The following is a 7,411-nucleotide window of genomic DNA, read 5'->3' as shown; positions in this document are numbered from 1 at the left end:
AGGTGCTCCACAAAGGCCTATGTCAAGATATGGAGCCAGTAAGATACAATGGTGTTGCTCCCTTTCTCTTCTCAGACCTATAGACCTATAACCAGCATGAAATCTTGAAGAAGATGAATGAATATCTTTGTTGGAATTCCTTGAGAATGCCCAAAGGGGCTGGGTAGGTACTCGGGAAGCCGGGGAGTGACGAGAGCTCAAGAGAGTCGGCTATGGCTTGCTGGAAAGGAGACCCAATGAGTGTAGGTAATCAATAGGAAGCTGAAGGAGTCATGAACCAAGCTCGAGTAGTCATAAATCCATGCTCTGAAACTAGTTGAAAGGTGAGAAGGATCGAAGCTTTCTTGGATGAGCTATGGCGGGAGAGCAAGAGCAAGAAAGAGAGAGACACAAAATGGAAACTCCAATAGTTACAATGTGTGACCGGGCCTTTCTTTATTCAAGCTGTTACTAAAAGAATAAAGAATAAAGTGATGGTGACGGGTGGCTAGGCGGAGGTGCCTTTACCTCCAACACTCTTGAACTCAATTCCTCCATCCCTTCTATCCTATTCCCTTATGGAATCAAGACTCTTCTTGATTTCTCTAAATTCTTGTTGATCGCCTTCCCCCCTCGTCAATCAAAATTCCATCAATCTAATCGCCCCCAAGCTCCTTTGCCAAATTCTCCTTTTTGCAATATTGTGATTAAAGACCATGGCCTTGAAAAGAAGAAAGTTACGAAGGTCATGGAGGCAAGAGGCGCCAATAACACTGTAGACACAATTACTACAAACGGAATGGCAAGTACGGGGATTACAAACGAAGCTGCGAATACCATCAACCAAGCACCTATCATGGATCCTTAGGTACTATTTTTCTTAAATAAAAACAACTAGCAAGCCTTTATCCCATGAACATGAAACAAAAGCTACATGTGTAAAATAATATTTTATTCAATTCTTGCATATAATCTCTTTGAGGAATTCTTAACCATGAATTGTAAGGTGTAATTTGAGTATATATGAGATGAACCTAAGCGAGTACAAGAAAGGTACCGTGTCTCTAAAAGATTTAATATTTTTGATTTTTGTGTTGATCAAATGAAATCTCTGATGGGTAATTACGGACGTTAATCCTTGGTATATAAGAGACCTTGAGATGAAATTACCAAAGGATACCATTCGTAATTAAACTAACCAAGATTTTATTTTATTGTGGGCAAGGACCTACAAAACTCCAAGGGAGTTATTCTCGAGTATGAAATTCTTGTTCTTAGATTCAATCCAAACTAGTCCCCAAGGAAGAGGAAATCCAGGAACACTATTGGAAGGTATTGCCACTTATGCTAATTTTTCTAGATGTTATTAATTTTTGGAAAGAAAAGATTTGTCTTGGAAATAAATATGTTAGAAGTTTATGTATAATGCATTCGAAATAAAGATGTTTGTGATTGCAAGCTACATATTGATCTTTTCTAAAATCATTAAGATGGATGATCGAGTATAGATCATTGAATGAGGCAGTATTCCGGTGAGTATAGAACGCTGACCGAGGCAGTGTTCTTAATGGTGCTAGACCTCCCCAAGACCAATGTGAATAAAACATACTCCAAGGGGTTTTACTTTTTGTTTCACATTAGTGAGTATAGACCAATCATGATGCGGAAGGTCTTGTCGTAGGAAACCCTAGTCAACAGGAGGGGGTAAGGATACTAGTGGGCTTTGGTCACAAACTCCTTAGGCTCTTACGAAATGCCAACTACCCTTCAATTTCCAGACTATGTCCTGGAAGCTCCAATACTACTTGGGGAACGAATCTTGGAGAGAATAATACCTTCCACTGTGGGGTAGACTCAAGCGAGCCTAGTTAGCAAACTTTGAGGGTTTTATCAAAATCCCAGACAATGATTCCTAGGACATCTCTTGACGGGCTACTAAGAATGTACTGCGGGTAGTACATTATTACAATTCCATCAGTGGTAGGGAATCATCTAGTAAGTCACTGACTCAACGATCTCAAGGGTGTCCAAGGTTGCATGATGGTACGTCCTTAGAATGGGATTGCTCGTACTATAGCTTCCATTCAATTGGTTGATCACTAATTGCTACGAGTTGACTTTTAAAAATAATCGACGGCAAATACCACCACGTCTGGCTAGATTTAACCCCATATGCAAGGCCTTATATTCCTCCATGTTATTTATAAAGGTAGTGCCTAAATACACTCTCATTTTTAAAACCACTTGATGATGGGGGTGTTTTATGATGACAACCCCTACACTTGCATGCTTAGTAGGTTCTCAAGAAGCTCCATCCAAATATAATGTATAAACCACAGCTTCATTGATGTAACCTACCATGGCAATCAATTTATTTGTACTTATGGTAATCAAAATCTAACTCGAGAGAGGGGATATAAGACATGTACAATCCCTCCTTCCTCATTAAACTCAATAGGGACACTAGTAAGAACCCTATGATAGTGGAGGCAATATTGAATATCCCACATGAACAAGCAGTCTTACCACTTAGTAAAATGATAACCCTTACTCCATCAGATCACTTGGCCTTGGTGATAACACTGCTCTAAATACAAATGCTCAAGATAATGAATGAATTTTCCCATTTAATAGTCTTATTATTCTATGCAAGTTTAAGGTTAATCCTAAAGGATCTGCAAAGGCACCAAGTCCAATGTCAGCCCCTACACATAATAGGGCTTCGATTTTTTGAAATCTACCTTAGTATTAAACTCTACCCCTTGCAAATCCACTAAAAGAGATGTAGAGCCATTCTTTCCTGTACAGAAAATCTTATAAGGACCATCCCATTTTGGGTTCAAACTTTCGTAGGAAGAAGAGCTTACGACATGCATCATAATATAGGAGCAATTTACCCTTAACAAATTTATACTTCTTAGCCCAAAAATCATAAAGTATTTTCATCCTCTTCTTCCCTACTTCCTAATGTAACAAGGCTTGTAATCCAATCTTGTTGAGATGTGAAAGGGAAGTTAACCTTTCTTGCAATGTTTCCTCTTCACCCAAAGAATGGTTTATAGCAAATCTTATTGTAGGCAACTCAATCTCCAAAGGTAAATCACACTCTTTTCCATATACTAATTTAAAAGTGGTGTGGAATGTAGCTCTTTTGAATGTCGTACTCTAAGCCCAAATAGCCAAATATAACTTCTTATCCCAATCACACTTACCTTTGGATATAGTCTTGGATAAAATCCCCACAAGATGGTTATTAGTACTCTCTACTTTTACATTAGCTTGGGGGTTGTAAGATATGGTCTTATTATGTTTAATCTTCAATGCTTACATCAAAGCCTCAATCACTTTATTCAAAAATGTGTGCCACGGTCAGACACAAGCTCCTTAGGTGGACCAAAATGGCAAACAATATGTTTCAAAATAAAGCTACCAATTTCCTTAGCATTATCCTTCATTGTAGCAGCAAAGGATTTAGACCACTTCGTGAACTAGTTTGTTGCCACAATGATTTAATGCTTTTGTGTAATCGACGAAGGATGTACATGTCTAATTTCTCAAATGGTAGTATATCCATGATAGGAGTTAGTGGGTGCTTCCTATTCTCCCTATTTTCATATCTCTGACATGTATCACATCTCTTGATATACACGAATGCATCCTGGAAAATGGACGGCCGTCAATACGACTCTTAAAACTTTCTACGCAAGCAACTATCCAACAAAGTGCCCTCTACAAGCAGAGTCATGACACTCTTCCAGGATAAACGGAACCTCATCAGGCATGACACATCGGTGATAAAAATAATCAACCCCTTGTTGCAGATATAGTGTTCTTGCAATCAATGAAAACTTCAAGATTTTCTGTCTAATTTTTCTCTTTTCAGCCTTTGACAAAGCAGCTCTAGTCTCTCTTGTGGATTACTACATTATGGCAGCATACCAAGATAGAATGGAGGCCGTATATTGATTTTGAATAGACCTTGAGGTCACTACCTTCAGCCAATACTTCCTTTGACTCCTCGAAATCCACAAGACATTCAACGATGTCCTGCAACTTTGGTGGCTTACTTTTAATTTCATAGTCAAACTCTTGTAAAGTAATCAACCACTTGGCTAAGTGGTTAGACGGGTGCAACTTATTCAACAATAGCCTCAACACCTTTTCCTTTGTATAAAATACTACCTTTTCATACAAGAAATAGTGCTTAAATTTCTTTATTGCAAAGACCATCCCAAGGCATAGCTTCTCCATGTAGGTATAATTAATCTCAGACACCCCCAATTTGCAATTGGCAAATGCAATTGGATGGTGCCACTTCTCCTTCCAAATTTGGACTAAACAGCAGATGATACTATACATTATAGCGCTAAAAATATATAAAATATCTCACCCCTTTTAGGTGCTTTCAAGACTAGTGCTTTTGTGAATTCTTGCTTCACATCCTTGAAGGATACTTGACACAGGTCACTCCAAATAAACAAATAGTAAAAGGACAATAGATTTGTCAATGGTAATGTCCTCTCAGCTAGTGCATTAATAAATTATCAACAATATTTGATTGATGATAGAAAGCTATGCACCTCTTTAGGAGTACACGGTGGGCTCATAGCGACGATAAAGTTTATCTTTTTAGAAACGATTGCAATACTGGCCAAGCTAACCACATGGCCCAACAACAATCCATATGACACTCTAAAGACACATTTCCTTGGATTGAGAGCAATGCAGAACTACTTGCAATACTTGAAATATTTTCTCAAAATAATCATCTATCTCTTCCTTATGGTGGCTACCCCTAGTTCATCAATAAAGTCTTTTAGCTCCTCTGGGAAAATATCACCAAAAGTTTTATTAGTTGTATGTTTCCAAGACCCTAGGGCATTGCATAATCCAAAAGCCATAACATGATACATGCAAGTGCCAAATACAACGATAAATGTCATTTTTAACTTATCTTTCTCTGTGATAGCCATTTGGTTATAACTAGCAAAGCAGTCCATAAATGAATAGATATCCTTACCCATAACTGATCTAAAATCTAATCAATGAATGGCAACGGATAGTAATGTTTAACCATTTGTTTATTGAGCTTCCTAAACTCTGTACAAAGATGGATTTGATTATTTTTCTTTTTTCTGATAGCTATTGGTGAACACCACTTTGTGTGTCGTACAGAAAATATTAGGCCAGCCTTATGCAATTTTTGTAGCTCCTTGAATAGTCTGTCTCTTAGTTCAAAAGGCATACACCTCACTTTTTGTCGAACAAGATGGCTATCTTCCTTCAGGGGAATAGTATGTATGCTAGACTAAGAGGAATACCCCTTAACTTATCATAGCTCTAGGAAAAATATCATGAAATAGTATGTACACTAGACTAGGAGGAATACCCCTTAACTCATCATAGCTCCATGCAAAATATCATGAAATTCTTGGATCAAGGACACATAGTCTCTTCTAGACTAAGCATACATCCTAATTTAATCGGTTGTGGCTCATCCAATGTACTGAGATCTAGCTCAATCACATTTGCATCTTTGATTCTGCCTTGAGCTTCTATTGGCTCATTTAGAGTCACCTGATAGATATCTTTTGTAGTGGACCCTCTCATGATTCATCACTTGAAAAAGTCTCATTGCCACCAAAAGGATCCTTTAATGCATCTAATTATGTCAAAGATAAGGGTACTCTCTCGCTTTGAGGAGATTTAGGATATGCATCCACTATTACATGTTTGGTACCTCTACCAAAAATTAGATGACCAATGGGTATATCAACTTGACAATCAGATTGCAAGATCCATGGCCTTTCTAATAATACTCGATAGCTTTGTTGTCCTATAAAGTGAATAACCCTAAAGTCCAAAATGCATTCCACATTAACAACAGTCACATGTACTTTGGTAATGCAACCTTTTGGTTGCCTTAAACTATCATGCAATTGGGAGAATTATGGAGGCATCCTTTTGAATTTCTAGTCCTACCCTTTCCATCAATTTTGAACTCATAATGTTGATGGAGAAGCCCGTATCCACAACAAGATGATCCACTAATATGCCATCAACATACGTTGCCACCCTTGGGAAATGGTTTTCATCATGTTTGAACCAATCATCTCCCACACGGGCTATTCCTAAGGGTTTGATGATATACCCAATGTAAAGGATCTTCTTAAACTCTTTATGCACTCTTGGAGATAAGTTGATTAGATGTAGGAGGTTCGCATCAGGCTTTACCCCACAAAGAGAATTGGCTAAGTCAAATTCATGATACTTAGCAAGGGTTCTCTTCTCTTGAAAGATCATTCTTTCTCTTGGTCCGCTAAACATACTTAGGTGCCTATTTCTTGGCTTTTACCTTCTTCTTTGGCAACCCCTTATTGGACTTAGCTTTGCCATCATCAGCTTTTAGAGGATGACTTCCACATCAGAGTTAATGACTTGTGTCCCCTTATTATCCTATTTAGGGTTTCCCTCAATAGGTTTTACATTATCCCTATTGCCGTATTTAACCTTGTGTTCTCTTGTAATGGCTTGTAAATTGGATGCCTTAGTGGTGTTGACATGCACATATTTGAAAAGGCTAGTACCACTATCACTATGCAACTCTTTCTTGATAGATTTTTCTATTTGCAATATTTTCTTTGTTCCTTGATCTTGTTGAAGGTTATTCCTTGTGCTCGATGATTAATTGGACCTAGCTACTTACTCCCTTGTTAAAGAGAGATCATCTTAGTCCAACAAGTACTAGCTAGATGGATGGACTTCCCACATATGTCACATTTGACATTAGGGCCATTTCTTATAAAGTGCTGAGACCACCACACCACTTATAGCTAAATCTTGATGGAGAACCCTCTTTATGACGTCAACTTTCTATCAATTTTTGTTGCTTCTTTAGGAAACAAAATCTACAACTATTTGTATATACTATTTCATTATTGTATAAGTATAATGCTTCATCATGTCCTTGCCCTTGACTTTGCCAAGAACGTTTGATGCACTAGACTCATAATCATGATCATTTTTCAGTTGGCCTAACCATTTGATTAGGGATCAATTGTTGCTAATTACTTGGCGTGACATTAGAGTTTGTCATTTGGCTTCTATTATTTAGTAGAACCATTTGGCTAGCCATTGGCATAACAACATTAGGAGGAGCCAACAACATGGGCATATTCTACATTATGCTTCCTTTTCCATTCTAATTGGTCATATGTGTACTAGTTGCACCTTGATTTCTATTGATCAATGCCAAATTATTTCTAGGCTCTAGACTCGAATTTAGGTTTTCCCTAGATGCATAGGCCACTTGTAAGTGCAACTCTAACTCATCTACTTGTGTAATAGCAATATCTATATCAACAAGAGCAACACTATTCAATTGCACTTGGATATTGAAGTCTAATCCATGTAAAAGTACTACAGTTGGGCA

This window comes from Lygodium microphyllum, chromosome 2, assembly GCF_053477565.2.
Source record: "Lygodium microphyllum isolate KBCC chromosome 2, Lygodium_microphyllum_v1.1.10, whole genome shotgun sequence".
NCBI classification, from domain to species: Eukaryota; Viridiplantae; Streptophyta; class Polypodiopsida; order Schizaeales; family Lygodiaceae; genus Lygodium; species Lygodium microphyllum.
This window is presented reverse-complemented; position numbering follows the sequence as displayed.